The sequence below is a fragment of the Mandrillus leucophaeus genome, unplaced genomic scaffold (genome assembly GCF_000951045.1).
Source record: "Mandrillus leucophaeus isolate KB7577 unplaced genomic scaffold, Mleu.le_1.0 Scaffold38, whole genome shotgun sequence".
Classification (NCBI taxonomy): Eukaryota; Metazoa; Chordata; class Mammalia; order Primates; family Cercopithecidae; genus Mandrillus; species Mandrillus leucophaeus.
This window is the reverse complement of record NW_012104031.1, coordinates 1,563,091-1,578,334: the sequence shown is the minus strand read 5'-3', so window position 1 is coordinate 1,578,334 and position 15,244 is coordinate 1,563,091. Positions and strand designations below refer to the sequence as shown.

Here is a 15,244-nt window from a genome sequence, read left to right as displayed (position 1 = left end):
TCTTAGGGGGCCCATTATTCTGCCTACCATACATTGAAAAATGGATTAACTTCTATAAATGTTTGAAAGCCACAGAACCAGAGGGCTTCCTGTTGCCATCAGTTCTGAAGCACTATGACCTAGGCTCTTCTCCTTTTCTCCATGGGGAATACGCAGAGGAGCTCTGGGTCTGCCCATCAGAGGTGAATGTTGGCAGGCTTAGGCTGTTTTGTGGGCTGTGCAGAGAGATGGGTCTCTATGCCTACCAGCAAAGAGGTCTCTGGGGAGTAAAGAATGAGGACTGTTTTAGGGGATTGGCCCTGTCTCAGCTTCTTCACCTCCATTCCCTATATACCCCAAAATTCAGATGACCCTGCAGTTGTCTCCTCATTTTTATTTCCATGCGAGGTTACATGGAGCAATGTGTGTGTGTGTGTGTGTGTGTACCCACCCATGCACACTTTACCTGTTGCAAAAAGCATGCCAATCTAACAGTCATAAAGGTGAGATAACATCTTGTCTTTCCACACTTTGACCTTCAACACTGTCCTCTTCCAAGATTCATGAATGGTCCCAGATTGTTTAGAACAAATTCTAGAAACAGTAGCTAAGCTCAGAAAGCATAGGGTCTTAGACCTTTCTGAGCTTAGGTACTGTTTCTGCTAGCAACTTTCAGGCCCATAATGGTCAACTCTCGCCTCTGCAGGTGAGACAGGCTCTTTCTTGCCTGTGGGGGAGATGGCGGCCTCTCATTCTTCCATACAGCATAACCTCTGTTCTCATCTCCACAAGACACCCTCTGCCAACTGCTTGGGACCCAGTAGAAATCAATAACTCTTATGGGCAAGGCGCCTCGGGCAGTAATCACGGCCCCGCAGTTTTATGATTGTATGCAAATTACTCACCTCTCTCGGACTTATTTTCTTCCCTCAGTATAAACTGGCAGCTCATTCCCATTCCCACTTCTACCATATGTCCCAGGGGATCCCGGAAAAGAAATGTGATGAGGTAGGGGACGCTGTTCTCTAGAGGAGCAGCCCTGGGGAAATTGAGAAAAGGAACTAACATTTATTGAGCTTCTACTTTGTAGCAGGTACTTTACACAGATTTGCTCACTTAATGTGGTAGTTGAGAATCAGGGCTCCGGAGTCAGAAAGATTTGGGGGCTGAATTCTGGATCTGCCACTTACTGGCTGTGCATGGCCTCCAGGCTTTAGTGTTATGTAGATGAAATGAGATAAATGCAGTGAAGCTTCAGGTACTTCATAAGCACTCAATAATGTTAGCTCTTATTATTATTAACAACCCTAGGAAGTGGATGTTATTAACTCAGATTTATAGATGAGGAAACTGAGGCTCAGAGCAGTTAAGATGCCCAAGGAAAGGTGGCTAGGGACCGTGAATCCTGACCCAACGCCAACTGATTCCACTTCCTCTGGATTGTGAGCCATAAGGACAAAAGCCTCAGGCTCAGCCTCTGCGTCTTCCAGGGGGTTGTGCTGGGGTACCGCGGATGTGCCCCCCTTTCTCAGGCTCCGAGGACCTAGAGGAGGGGAGAAGTCTGTCTAGTAGTGGACTGCCTTGCCTATGGGTCTCTTGGCTCCTGCATTTAGACTGGGGGCTGGAGGCAGGGAGGAGAGCATCTCCCCCCACCGTGTCTTGGGTGGGTGAGGGCACTACCAATGGATCCTAGTCTGCTCCACTCTGGTGATCTCTCTCTATACTTCAGAGGTGAGCTCACACCCCCCGGATCCAGGGAGAGGACACACTCACCCCTCATGGGGGAGGAAGTTTGCTCATCTTGGTGCAATTTTATTTCCAGTTCACGATATCTGGAATGACCAGGAATGTTACAGGAGTAACCTACCCAACAGGGGCCCACCCAGGCAGTGAGAGGAAGGGAGAAGAGAAGCTGCTGGAGCCTGGGTAGATACATGGAGCCTAAGGGAATTCCAGAGAACATGGCTCCAGACACCAGTGAACTAAGAGGCCGAGATTTCCAGCGTGCAGACCTGGGACAACGGCCGGAGCTGGAAATGGGACTCCCTGAAGCCAGAGGACTTCCAAGATCAGAGATCATCTGGTCTCGGGCAGGAGAGGGCAAGGACACTAGATAATGGATTTCCTTCTGGAAAGGGTGACTTTCCATGTCTCTGGAGAGAGTACAGGGGGCATCGGAAACCCAGGTGGGAAGCAGGGACTGCTCAGAGACAGAAGACCCTGCCCTTGCAAGCTGCCACGTAGGCTGCCTTACTCCCACTCAGTGCCCTCCCCTCCAGCGGCGCCACCCTTCTCTCCTCTCACCCTGCCAGCTCCAAGTTCTCTGTGCAAGAATCCTTCCCACTGCAGAGTCGAACCTACTCCATTTTCCAAGCCTAAATCAGCCGCGCCCCCCTGAGGAAGCGTTCCCTATATAACTCCCACACAGAGCTCACAGTTCCGATAACATTTATAGTCTAAATCACACAGTTTAGCACTCGGTTTTAAATACTGTCTGGTATTATTCCCTCATTATTTCATGTGAGTATAAGTTCTGCCTCCCCAGCTGATCAGTAGGTTTCCTTACCAGTAAAGACTGTGTCCTGTGCTTTTTTATTTCCTTCCCAACCTCACACCCCACACTGCCTAGGACAGTGCTCAGAGAATCCTTGGTGGGGATGTACTGATTGGCTGAAACAGCTCCAATGGCTGCAGAGGGCAACCAGGCAGCACTTACTGACTAGCTGCTGAGGGAAACGCTGGAATGGACGGCTGATGATCAGGGGTGTTAAAAAGTCAAATCATGCCGCTCCAGGCCCCAAACCTGCAAGAGCCCATCTTACTCTGAGGAAAAAATCCCCCTCCTCACCAGCTCCAGAACTGTCCCAGAGCTAGCCTCCTTCTGACCCTCTGACTTTATCTCCTGCAACTCTGCGCTCACCACATTCCAGTCACGCCATCCTCCATGCCGCCTCCCACTCTCCAGGCATGGCCCTGCCTCCCTGCCCTCGCACCTGCTGTCCCCTCTGCCCAGCTTGCCCCAACTGCAGTGCCCCCTCTCATCTCTCCTCAGATGTCACCTTCTCAGTGAGGTCTCTGCAGCCACCCTGCACAAGATAACAAACTCCCCTTCTCCCAACTGACCCCCCCATTTCCCTTCCCTGTTTTTTCTCTTTAGCATTTACCAGACTCCAATATGCCTTTTCCTTTATAAGTTTATTTTACTGCATCCCCAGACAATAAACTAAAAGCTCCTGAAGGGCAGAGGTCTGTCTGGTTGTTCACTGCTGTCTGCCCTAAGTGCCTGGCTACATGCTTCACAAATACTTGCTGAACGAAGAGACTCCAGCCCCACCCCATGTCTGAGATGGCTGAGGCATGGTGGCACTCAGAGATGGGCAGTGGACAGGATGATTCTGCAGGTCCCCTCGCAATGTAGATTCCACCTTTCAACCCCTGGGCCCAATTCTGCGCAGGCACTTTCTCAAGCTTGAGGCCTGAAGCTGTCTGAGCCCCAGCAGAAGGCAGGGGAAGAGGAGTGGTGACAGCCAGGCAGGGTGAAGTGTCAAATTCTCTCTTTCCTCTTTCCTCCTACACAGCTTTTAAATGTCTTGCTTCCCACCAGCTGCCCCTCTGTGGTCATTCCCCCTTCTGGGCATCACCACCTTTGCCCTCCCAGGCCAAAGACAGACACTTTCACCAACCACATTTGAATGCTTATTCTGAGAACATTTTAGAGAGCAAAGTAACCTTTGCTGCCTTTCTTTTCTCTTCCTCCTTTTTCCTTCCCCCTGAAAAGATGAGATAGGACAGACCCATTCCTCCTGGGGAACCCAGGCTTGTTGCCTAATAATCACTGCCCTGCCCCCTTCTTCCGTATGTTTTTCCCTGAAGAACCTGCCTTGTGAGATGTTTGTAAATAGAAACAATTGTACCTGTTTTTCCTGAAACACACGAGTCTGCCTTGTTAGAGATATCCCACCGACAGCACAAATCACAAGCCTTCCCCATCTCTCTCCACCTTATCTGGGGTCTGGGCCCCATTCTCACGCCTCCCAGCGAGCCACCCTTGCATTGGTTCCCACCATGTGTCCATGGGCACTGACTCTTAAGGTCCAGCTTCTCTGAGGCTAGTGGCTCCATGTGGCCCAGAGGCACTTAGCTGAGACAGAAGGAAACAATGTTGGATCTTAAATATCACACCCTGCAGGAGCAGCAGGAAAAAAAAGGTCACAGAGACCCTCTCTGAAGATCCCAAAAAGGAGAAAGGCAGCCACTGGCTGGGACAGGGCTGGCTTAGGGAACTTCTTCCTGGAGGGAGGGAAGGAGGAGAATGGGCTGGATGACCCAGAGCACCCTCCAGGCCCAAGGAACACCAGATTCGGGGGTGGTGAAGAAGCAGGAGGAGTCCTAAAGTCAGAGAGAAGGGCTGACTCCCTCCCTTGGATCTTTCCTAGCTATACGTCCTTGAACAAGTCTGAGTCTGTTTCTTGGCTTTTAAGGTTAGGGATAATGAGAGTTAACTACCTATCTAATAGGGGTATTTTTGAAAACTTAATGGGATAATGCAGGTAAAGCAGTTGGCGCAGTGCCTGGTACATAGTAAATGCTCAGTAAATGCTAGGTATGATAATTAGTGTTATTACCATGTGAGAGGTAGAAGCTGAGAAACAGTTATTGCCCCAGGAACCCTCTGCCTGCGCTTTATCTTGGAACTCACTTCGGGTCCATCAAGTGCTGAGCAGCAGGGAAGGTGTGGGTGGAAGAAATACACAGAAAAAAACTGAATTCCAAACCAAACCTGGTTAAACTCACCTCCTAAAAGGCAGCCCCCTCAGACCAAGGCATCTCCCAGGTCCCTAGGAAGTGTCAGAAGGCAGAGTGCAAGGCCTAGCAGCCCTGGGTTTGGAGCAGACTCTGCTTGATGAGGGCTTAGAACGTGCAGGAGACCAAGGTCATGAGACTAAACCCCAGCAGGGATGCACCAAGTCCCCTGCACCAAAACATGTGGGGATGTTCTGGGCGACCAGCCAGCCCCACTGGAAGCCCAGCTCCCAGCACTGGAGACAAAGAGGCTGAGGGGGACGTGTCAGTGGTGATGGTGACATCCACAAAGAGCAATCAACACATACACACCCTGGTATCTTTTCATACACGATGCCTGTGCCCCAAATACCCTCATCACCAGTGTCCCCAGACCCACCATCTCTGCCTGGTTGATTCCTTTTCAAGCCTTGGCCCAAATATCACATCCTTTGGCAACCCTTTCCTAATCTGCAAACAGCAAACAGAGAGTCACTTTTTTTTTTTAAGACAGAATCTTGCTCTGTTGCCCAGGCTGGAGTGCAGTGGTGTGATCTCGGCTCACTGCAACCTCTGCCACCTGGGTTCAAGTGATTCTCCCACCTCAGCCTCTCGAGTAGCTGGGATTACAGGCGTGCACCACCACGCCCAGCTAGTCTTTGTATTTTTAGCAGAGATGGGGTTTCACCATTTTGCCCAGGCTGGTTTTGAACTCTTGACCTCAAGTGATCTACCTGCTTCAGCCTCCCTAGGATTATAGGAGTGAACCGCCACGCCTGGCTAAGAGTCACCTTTTTATCTACTTATCCTATAGTCCAACACTTGTTTCATTATTGTCTATGGGACTGACTCCTCCATCTAATAATAATAACAATAATACTACTACTTACATGGCACTTACTATATATACCACATACTGTTCTAAGCTCATTACATGTATCACCTCATGTAGTCCTCATGACTTTATGAAGTAGGTACTTTTATTATCCCATTTATAGATGAGGAGACTGAGACAAAGAGAGGTTACATGACTTGCTCAATGTCACCCAGCTAGAAGTGGTGAAGCCTGGATTTGAACTCCAGTAGTGTGTCTCTAGAATCGCTACTCTTACGGTGAACTCCTTGAAGGCAGGGACATCTGATCTGTCTCTTTGTCCCCTGCACCTAGCACAGAGCCAAGCACACAGTAGGTACTTAGAAAAGATGGGTTGACTGAATAAGCAAATGCCTGATTGAGGCTAACTTGGTGAAATTTCAGCCTCTGAGCTGTAGGCCAGGGAGACCCAGGCGCCGCACCGGAAAGTAATAGATAAAGGCAGCTTTCTGACTCGTCCTCTCTCAGCAATCTAATCACATGCTGCTGTCTGTCTTTTTTGCATATCTCTTGTCTTCTGTTTTGTTTTGTTATCGTTTTTAGCTACTTCATTTTTGTCAAAAGTGTTTTTTGTTTCTCAGTTTATCTTCTGCCTTTGTCTTCCTTCTCTTCTGTCCCTTGGTCACTCTCCCCATTCCTGCCCCATTCCAGCCTCCAACCATTGTCCTTGCCCTTCCCTGGAGTCTTTGGGGGCTTGAAAGCTTCCAGTCCCCATCCTTTGTCTTGGAGCTTTTATAAAGAGTCCAAGCCATATAGATTAAGAACACAAGTGACACTTATTCATTAGACGGGCCGTAGACCAAGCTTCTATATCCTGACCCTGAATCAATTCTACCTGAATGCAGGTGGGGTGTGGGCTGAGGGACTGCCTGCCTACAACTTGTCACATACCTGTGTAGGATCACACAGTATTCTACACAGGGTAAACGTCATTGCCCTCCCTGTCTCCTCATTCAGGGTCCCAGGTCCTCTAGGAAGCCTTCCTTGATCACTTAAGAAAGCTTATTCACACAACCGTTCAGCAAATCCTTATGCATATTAATAGTCTAACTGGGAGATAAGGCCCCATGAAAAGGTAGGTTATAATGTAAGCGTTAGTATAAGTGTACAAGTTACCAGATGTCACAGATATCATAAGGTCAAATGAACTGCAGATATAAGTGATTTCAAAATGGAGATCTATATGACCTGGAGCAAGTGGCTTCTCTTCTCCAGGCCTCAATTTCCTTGGCTAGAAAACAGGGGATGGTAATGCAGACATCAGAAGGTTCTCAGCAGGACTGAGCAGAATAACTTTTGTAATGTTTCTCACATAGACTGGTGCATAGTAGGTATTCAACAATAAATTTGATTCCTTCCCCCTTCTCTGTCTGAAACACCAGCCTTCTACTCAGCCCTGGGCTGCCAGATAAATTGTGAGATGTGACCTGGTGCATCCTTTTGGGTCAGAAAAGTATCTTAAGGACAGGATGACTTAAGCGGTACCTGGCACTTTAGAGGTCACTCAGTGTGATAATTCACTAGCATTGTTCATGTTCCTCACCCCTCAAGCTGTGGGTCTTTGAACGAGCCTGGCAGGAACAGAGCTAATCAGCCAGCAAGTCCAGATACAAGTGTGGTCAGCCTGAGACACAGAGGTTTGTTTACCGCTGTATCTTCAGCTTCTAAAATCATGAGAGGCACACAGTAGGCGCTCAATAAATAGTTGTTGAATGAGTAACATTTTTAAAAAAGCAATGGAGTTTCCTCTTCCTTTCAAATAAACAACATAAGGGTGTGGGGAGTAGGAAGGGCAGGTGAGTAAATGACAGGGTGCAAGGGACACCAGGGCCAGGCAAATGCAGCTGCCAGGCCCACCAGCCCAGGCTCCTCTGCAAAAGGGATGCAGCAAAGCCAACAGTGCGTGTGCTCCCACCAGCAGGATGAGCGGGAGTGCGTGCACGCCGGGCTTATGGTTTAAGCTGCAGTTTACAGGAGAAGCGGGGCAAAGGTGGAGACAGAGACTGGGAAGAAACGGAGATATCTGGGGAAGAATGAGGTGGGTAAGAGAAGAGGAAGAGCAGTGTGAGGGGGAAAAGGGAAGTCAAGAGTGTTAGAGGAGGAAAGTGAAGAGCGAAGGAGAGGAGGATGAGGGGGAGGAGGAAGAGGGGAGGCACAGGAAAGAGGATTGGGAGTGGGGAAGAACTGTGTTGAATTAGAGAGGGAACCTGCTGTACTAGCCTGGGTGGAATTAGCAGATCCCTGAGTTCTTACTGCCACTCGGTGTCTCCCTGGGAGGAGACTGCATTAGAGAGAGGGTGTGGATTTGGGGGTGTTCCTAGGTGCCAGACCCTGGGCAGACCTCAATCTCCCAGGCACTGAGGCCTTTAGTTCCATCCTTTGCAAATAATGAGGTTCCATCCCAGGTCCAGAGAGAGCCCTCCGCAAGAAGGAGAAGTCTGAGTCAGCCCAGGGGAAGAAAGAAGGCCTAGGAGGCTCAGACCCCTAGCTCTGCCCTTCTGTTTCCATCATTTCGCCACAACAGCACCCGGCCAGGAAAGTGGGTCAGGCCACCCACATGTGACTTTTTCTGGTAGCAACAGGGCCCAAAGGCAAGGGAACTCCAGCGCCTAGAACAGAGCCCATCCCCACTCTCCATGCCCAGTGCTCTTTTTTGGAGGGAGCTTTAAGAAGCAGTGGGCAACGGGAGGAGCTCCTGGCCTTCTTATTCAGGGACTAAACGCTGGGCCAGTGCCCATCCTAGACTGGCAGGAAAGGGGGGCATGGAGCCTGCTATCGGCCTGGGTGCATAGGGAGACCTAGATCTTCCCCTTTGATAGTGACCAAGCTGGCAGGAAGCCACCTCTACTGCCCTGACCTAGGGAGGCTGTTCTCCCCACCACCCTAGGTCCTGGGGTTCTCAAGCAGAGGGCCTGTCAGTACATCTCTGGCAACTGAGCGCTGTGCCCAGCCCACCCCCTCCAACCCTGCCAGTCGCCCAATTAGAAGCTGCGTTGGCTCCAACAGATGGGAGCTGCGGCAGCCTGAGGAACAGAGCACAAAGCCCAGCTGACATTTTCCTTCCTGTTCGTTTGGGTGGGGGAGGAAGGGTAGGGAGCACAGTACTACCCCCAGGGCCCCTCCCCAGGGTCCGGGTCTCCTGCACCTCTTTAGCTCCTCCGTTCGGCCCCAGATGGAGCTCAGTTCCCCCTCACCCCGCGGCTCCTCGCCGGTTGGGCAGCCAGAGCCTGCGCCACCCTTTGCCAGCAGGACAGACGGCCCACCTGTGGCTGGCCAGCCCAGCCTGTCTCCTTGATGTTGTGGTGGGCTCAGAACCACCCTTCCGTTTCCGCTTCCCCCTGCCCGAGTCCCCAGGCTGAGCCCCAGGCCGGCCCATCCCCCACCCCAAATGTCCCATCCCAGGCTGCGGTCGGACCCCAGCCGGCCGGCCCGGGAGGAGCCTAGCTCCTGGTTCCAGATACTTCAGACAGACCCAAGGCCACCTTGTCCCTCCGCACAGACTCCCGAGCTCCAAGGTGGAGAAAGTCCCCAGGCTCTGGAGCGCTTCCAGCCTGCCAGTCCACCCGTGTCACGCCCTCCCTAACCTCGCTGCCACCTCTCGGCTCCTCGACATCTCCAGGGCCCCGCTCTACCCAGCAACAGTTTGGGGGGAGGTTCTGGTCTCTCCGGGCGAAGGCCAAGGCGCCCCCTTCCTGGCCGCTTCTGGGCATTCTCCACCCCTCCGTTCCTCTCCCCCTCGGCCGCCTCCCTCTCCCAAGTCGCCGGCTCCCCTGCAGGCGTCTCGGCGGAAGGCAGCGGCCGGCCCTCCCCCGGCCCCCACCCAGGTCAGGCGGCGCTGCGGTGCCGGGGCAGGAGCAGGGAGCCCTGAGGTGGCTGCTCCGGCTGCTCCCGCCGCGTCCTCCTTGGCCATGCCAGCGACTTCGGTGTCCACGACTCCCCGGCCGCGGCGGCGCTGCCCAGGTCAGCCCCGAAGCCGCACACTCACCCGGTGGGCGCCGTCCGCAGTCCGCCGCCCGCGCCGCCGCGCTCCGCTCGCCTTCCGCCCGGGGTCGGGCTGGGGACGCTGGTCCGCGACCTCCCGCCGCGCGCGCGGTCTGCACAGGCCCGGGAGGCTCGGCGGGCGCCCTCCCCAACGTGGAGTTATCCTGGGAGCGGCTCCGGGGCCCAGCCGGTGAGGGCGATGGCAGAATTCCAATCCGTCCCCACCCCCTCTCTGCGCCCTGGGCGCGTCGTGGCCAGAGGCTGGCGGGCAAGAGCCGGGCTCTCCTTAAGAGCGCCGCGCGTTTGCAGGTGCCCGGAACAGGCCCTCGCGGCGCCCGGCACCCCCTCCACGCGCGCCCCTCCTCCCGGCTTCGCGCTCGCCCTCCTCACTCGCTTCTCCGCCGCTCTCCCAACCTCCCCAGCCCACTCCGGTCGCCTCCTCCCAGTCTGCATGCCACGCCAACCCCCTCCAGTCCCGCTGCCATTTTAACTCCTGAGTGGCCAGAGGCCCCCTCTCCCTAACGCGCACACGCCCGGGAGGAAGGAGTTGGGTGGGGCCAGACGCTAAAGCTTGAGCTGTCCTTGTGGCTAGAGGCACAAGGCTTGGCTGAGAGAAGGGGCATAGCCCTTGGGTCCGGGAAGAGAAGGGTTGGCTTCTCTCATACTGCCTCGGACCCTCTTGCAAAAAGGCCAGGAGGACAAATGGGGAATTCAGCAGCTTTGTGAGGACAGGTGCAGCTCAGTCACAGCATTCACCTAAGATCACGTTTTTGCTTTGCATGGTGCTACCCTCCCGAAGTTAACAGTGGACTAGGGAGTGTAATGGGGTGGGTGAAAATTGTGTCACTGGGCCCAGGCACCTCTCACCCTAAAGAATGAAGTGGAAGACCCCTTTAGGTGTCATGTTTTTCCAGCATTGCATCCTGAGCCGGGCAGCTCTAGCATTCTGGAAGATTCCGTCCTAGCTCTCAATGAAGGAGGTCAATTTCAGTCAGGAACCGGCAGGCCCAGTCAGGGGTTTGGCTCCAGGGTTCCCCACTCTGCCAGCTAGACATCATGAAGACTGGGGAAGGAAAGCAAGAAGGTGCCTAAGGTGAGTGCTAGGCTGCTGGCTGCTGCCTGGTGGTTTAGAAAAGCTGGGTGACTGCCACTAGTGGGGGCTTAGCACAGTGGGGCTCCTGCTGGGACAAAGGCCCAATGCCCAACGCCCATGCCTTGGTGGAGCCTTCAGCCTGGACCACTCAGAACAGACATCACAAACTCAGCTCCATGGCAGGCCACACCCTATTGATGGGTCTGAACCAGAGCCTGCAGAACCAACAACAGAAGAGTGGATGAGGTGGAGCCCAAGGTATGGAGTCCTGTGAGGAGTGGCTTCCCTGGGCTGCCTGCCATCATCCAGTGCTTGAACTTCTGGCCCTGTCTTTTCCAAGGGTACAGCCAGTGGTGACTGCCACGCCTGGTGGCTTGAAGTTGGCTTGAAGGTCTGTGAGTTCTGTATGCACGGAAGGGATTCTCACCTTCATATATTGAATGAGCACATATTAAGTTCCCACTAAACCACCCTCATGTTCCCACTCTCCATCCCTGCTACGGAGCATAATGGCCTCAAGGAGCTCAGAGTGACAGGTTGGAACTATATGAAACCAATTTTAACATTTCAAGGCAATGGAAGTGCCATGGAAATACAAAAAGAAACCACCTTAATGGACTGGCGTTATTCACAAAAGGTTTAACGGAGGAGCTGAGTCTCCAGCTGAGCCTAGTTGGAGGGATGGGATTTGAACTAGAAGAGAATATGGGGACCAGCAAAAGCAGGAAAGTGGAGACAAGCAGAGTAGAATGGGTTGTCTGGAGGGTAGGAGGCAAGGGTGGAAAATTATAGAGCTACTATTAGATGCCAGCCTTTTCCTTTTCTCATCTCTCTCATCTTAGACTCTGAGCTGACTAATATCCCCATTCAACAGACCGGGGAATGGAGGCCCAGAGAGTTTAAGGCAGTAGCCCAAAATCTGTAGGCAGAATGTGAGACCTCATTTTCACAGTGTGACAATGCCACATTGAGTATACAGGGTGGGAGCAGCTGATGAAGGGTCTGAATTGCCAGGCTCAGCAGTTTAGCTGTGGCCCTGTGCTCAAGTGATTTGGGATGAAAGAGGCAGGAAGATGGGAGACTATTGAGGTAGCTGTTGCAGGAATCTAGGAGGAGGGGAGCAGTGAGAATAGAGTAAATGCATGGGCCTTTGTAAAGAGGACTTGGCAGAACTGTGAGACTGACTGATTGAAAGGGGTCAAAACTTGACTCCAAGCTTTTAACCTGAGCACTTGAGTCCCTTGTCAAGTCACTGGAGCCACCTTTCCAGTCTAAGGGCCAATGTCAATGTAGACAGGCTGATGGTGAAAAGGAGGACATTTTAGCAGTCCTTTACCAACTGCGTGACCAGAGAGAGCACTCATGCCAGCACCCCAGCTTCCCAATAACTATGCATACTCATATGTCTTATCTCCTAACCAGAGGGTAAGCTTCTGGAGCCTACGACTGTCTTACACCTTAATAAGAGAAGACCAGTCCTTTATAGTAGATGTGCAATAACTGATTATTGAAATAATAAATGGGATAAATGCAACTAACATTCGCTAAGTGGTTGACCCTAAGTGGCAAAACCTGTGAGATGTACTAGGTGAGGCATAAGGGAATTTCATCAGCTGTGGGAAGAAAACAGGGGAAGGCTTCTCTTGAGCTGACTCCAAACATCTTAGAACCCAATGAGATTGGAGAAAGAGTGTAGCTTTTAGAGCTGGAAAGATTTGGATTTGGAACTCTACTTGTCCATTTACTCTGTCTTGCTTCAGGAAAAGTATTGAACTTCTCTAGCTCTGATTCTTTCCTGGATAATGATATTAATTCAAGTAATGGCAGTTAACATTTATTGAGCACCTATTACATGCAAGACAAGGTGCTAGCACATTTATGCATCATCTCATCAAAAATTTGACCAATACCAGGACTCTAGTGATAGGAGAAAAACAAGGTCCAGTGTTTACCTAACCAGTATGTAATAGAGCTAAGATGGGAACCCAGGGTCCTCAAATGGCAGAGTCCAAACACCAAGGCAAGTCTCCCTAGCACTTCTTTAGGATGAGGATAGCAATAATGGAATGGATTCATACTTATAGGTTGCTGTGAGATGTAACGGGGACTATATGGTTGGCATGAGCATGGTAGCTGGTGCATGGTACATGGTCGACATTTTTCTCCCAACCCTGCTCCCATTGCTGCCATTCTGAGTCTCATACTTTCCTGGGAAAATCTGCCCAAATTCACAGTCCTTTGGAAGCTCTTAGGTAATTACCCAGAGGATTTAATGGCCCTGTTATTGACCTTTCACCCTCCAAATTTAATTTCTGGGCTTGGCCATGCATAATTTCCTGCCAGGAAGCCTGGGACTCTGTGACATCAGAGTGTCTTAGGAGAAGGATGCAGGGATTACATGCCGCTAGAAATGATCCTTAACTCAATGCCAGGTGGCTCTCTCATATAGGGGTCAGGACACGGAACTGGTGGGCATGCTGTTTGTGTGGTGGGGGCTGTGAGGAGGGGATGGCTCCTACTGGCGCCTGGCAGATGAGCTGAATCAGAGAAGGGAGGCCTGGGATGTAGCATGGGTCACTGAGGGTCCCTCAGTGGACCCTCCACTGCTGTTTGTTGTGCACAGCCTCTGCTCAGCCTCCTTGGGAGATGTGGGGTGGGGCCTGGGGAGTCAATGAGGACTGTTGTCCCACCAGTGACCCAACTAGGCAGAGAGTATGGCACTAGAGCAGTGATCCTTGGAATCACCTGGAGAGTGTGGGCCAATGCAGGTGCTGAGGTCCTACGCCAGCATCAGATTCTGTAATTCTCAGAGTCTGCATGTCAGATAAACCATCCAGGGGATTCTGATTCAGGTGGTTGGATGGACCTCACTGTGAGACAGACTGGCCAGGGGGTGCCCATTGCTCTCTGGCCCTCCCCTGCCCGAGCACACCATGTGCAGAGCCTTGTTCTCTGGACTATTAGAGAACAAGTGAAGGCAGAGGCAGAGATGAAGGGAATGAAGCTCAAGCTTTAGGGCTTCTCGACTTGCAGGATGGTGGGGAGAGGGTGGGCTATGACAGCTGGGAACTGTAGAGTGTTCTAGGTGAAGAGGGGAAGCCAGTTTATGAACAGGAAGCATTTTTATGTAAGCATTTCTGGTAAATGGAATGAAGAAATGTCAGGAGAAAGGTACCCTGAATGTCCAAGGCTCATGCAAATTGTTGTCTTTTTTCTTGGCTGTAAGTAATTATCACCATTGTACCTACTTTTGTATTTGGAATTTTGCGAGTTTTTTCTTAAGATGGCCCCACAAAACTGGAATCTTCCCTGACCCCTGCCCTCAGGGAGCTCCCAGGATCCACAGACACCCTTGCAACACAGAGAACCACAAAGGCAGAGACACACATTGTGGATGGCAGAGCTGTGTGGAACTGCAGGGAGTCCTTAAATCTATCTTGGGTTATATTCCTGGAAAAGGCACTGCAGGTAAAAACTATGTAGGTTGAACCTGTTTTTGCCCAGAAACAATGTGATCATAAAAATTACATTCCTCACCAACGTTCCAGTGCCCAACTTTTTATAGGCATAAGCACAAACACCACAGACACCATATTTAATCAACCGTAAATGATACACCTGTACTTTGTTTGTTTGTTTGTTTGTTTGTTTTGAGACGGAGTTTCACTCTGCCACCCAGGCTGGAGTACAGTGGTGAGATCTTGGCTCACTGCAACCTTCGCCTCCCAGTTTCAAGCGATTCTGCTGCCTCAGCCTCTCAAATAGCTGGGACTACAGGCACGTGCCACCACGCCCAGCTAATTTTTGCATTTTTAGTAGCGATGGGGTTTCACTGTCTTGAGCAGGCTGGCCGCAAACTCCTGATCCATCCGCCTCAGCCTCCCAAAGTGCTGGGATTACAGGTATGAGCCACCACGCCCGGCCCTGTACTTCTTTTTCTGTTCTTTTTTTTTTCCCTAAGACAGAGTCTTGCTCTGTCACCCAGGCTGGAGTGTGGTGGTACAATCTTGACTCACTGCAACCTCCGCCTCCCGGGTTCAAGCAATTCTCCTGCCTCAGCCTCCCGAGTAGCTGGGATTATAGGTGCCTGCCACCACGTCCGACTAATTTTTGTATTTTTAGTAGAGATGGGGCTTCACCATGTTGACCAGCCTGGTCTTGACCTCGTGATCTGCCCACCTCAGCCTCCCGAAGTGTACTTTGTATTTCTTAAATCGAATTTGAGTATCTAAAACAGTTAAACTGGGCAATGTGGTAACCAAATCCTATTCTGTTTAACATATTCAGAAGATTCCTGAAGGAAAAGCTAACTTAGGTAGAAGGGACCATGGGAAGGACTGGAGTAACCCCTCTTCCCCCATTCAGAACCTGTATGGGCAAAAAGGGAGGCCTCAGAGGTCTGAAGCTGGGGGACAAGGGTTTTGTGTGCCATGGCACATCTGAAAACAGACCAGCCAGCCAGCACCATTTGCAAGTATATCTGGCCTACTCCGAAGTGCATGACTTTTAAGTCAAGGGCTGCCACGCATACACCA

The 15,244-nt window shown here is 51.6% G+C and overlaps 1 protein-coding gene across 3 annotated transcripts in view; it reads right to left on the bottom strand.

Moving 5' to 3' along the window:
• Window positions 1-15,244, bottom strand: part of LRRN2 (leucine rich repeat neuronal 2) — a 96,302-nt gene that overhangs the window by 57,626 nt on the left and 23,432 nt on the right. The window contains exons 1-3 of one of the 3 annotated variants that reach the window (XM_011990433.1): window positions 9,621-9,652; window positions 7,179-7,299; window positions 3,624-3,630 (exon numbers count right to left, since the gene is read on the bottom strand). The exons of 1 other annotated variant lie outside the window; for it this stretch is intronic. The gene's annotated coding sequence lies outside the window, so the exon portion shown is untranslated. Of the gene's footprint in view, window positions 1-3,623; window positions 3,631-7,178; window positions 7,300-9,620; window positions 10,008-15,244 lie in introns of those variants that run through there. One more of the 3 variants, XM_011990432.1, reaches the window with a different exon arrangement.